This window comes from Octodon degus, unplaced genomic scaffold, assembly GCF_000260255.1.
Source record: "Octodon degus isolate 3935 unplaced genomic scaffold, OctDeg1.0 scaffold00003, whole genome shotgun sequence".
NCBI classification, from domain to species: Eukaryota; Metazoa; Chordata; class Mammalia; order Rodentia; family Octodontidae; genus Octodon; species Octodon degus.
Genome location: NW_004524579.1, coordinates 26,899,281 through 26,900,258, shown reverse-complemented (window position 1 = coordinate 26,900,258; position 978 = coordinate 26,899,281). Strand labels below are relative to the sequence as shown.

General features: G+C 35.1%; 1 protein-coding gene and 1 pseudogene across 2 annotated transcripts in view; one reads left to right on the top strand and one right to left on the bottom strand.

Annotated features, from left to right (window-relative positions):
* Window positions 1–978, top strand: part of Acaa2 (acetyl-CoA acyltransferase 2) — a 33,667-nt gene that overhangs the window by 13,559 nt on the left and 19,130 nt on the right. The gene's annotated exons all lie outside the window — the stretch shown is intronic.
* LOC105742004 overlaps window positions 1–978 on the bottom strand; it is a 3,075-nt pseudogene that overhangs the window by 1,451 nt on the left and 646 nt on the right.

Here is a 978-nt window from a genome sequence, read left to right as displayed (position 1 = left end):
ATTTATCATCTAGCAATCAAATTTTACATATTGGGGCTGGGGAGATGGCTCAGTGGAATAAGCGCTTCCCTGGCAAGCGCAAGGGCCTGAGTTCTATCCCCGGTTCCGCAAAAAACAAACAAACAAACAAACAAACATGTTTTGTGGTCACAGTTACTTCAAAAAGTAATTATATTCATGTAACTTGACATATCATGACTTATGAATTATAGAACCATGATTTTGACATGGTAATTTGTAAAGTTGAAATGGTAAAAGATATGAATAGCTGTTCTTTTGTTAAGTGCCACGTGTTTGGTTTCAGACTGCGGCGAAACTTAGGTAGTGATTCTATTTTTTAGTTGGCACAACCAGCCCCTGGTACAGTGTGCTAAGTCATAAAGGAAGGTAATATCTTTACTAAGTTACAAAGCTTGTGGCAAAGCTTTAAATTAAATACAGTACTCTTTAATATAATAAAATAATGTTTTCATTGGAGTCATATATTACTTTAGTGATAATTTTCACTCCAGAAATACCATTGAGACTCCAAATAAAGACACTGTGGTCTCCAGCAGAGCAAGTTGTTTTATACAAATTAATGTATTTTGCAAATTTACAATTTTATCTTTTAAGTGAGCTCCTGCTGCATGCAGCCACGAATGTGTAGGAGGTGGCTGCCCTGTCCTAGGCTTGGTCCACAGCCAGGGAAAGTCCCACTGTCTAGAAAGCTTTAACATTCTACTTTAGGAAGGCCACTCTCAATGCCAATTTTTCCAAGTACTTTTAAAAAAAATACTTGTATTTTCATATAGGCCCTAGAACCCTAACAATTAGTCATTTCAAGTCATACTCACGTCAGAGATCCCTGTGACTTAGATACCTGTATGTTAATGTTTTAATTAAAGTCACATCACGTCACCTAGATTATTAAAAAAATCTGCCTAAAATGTTTTTAAATCTGCCTAAATTATAGTTTTTAAATAACAAATATATTGT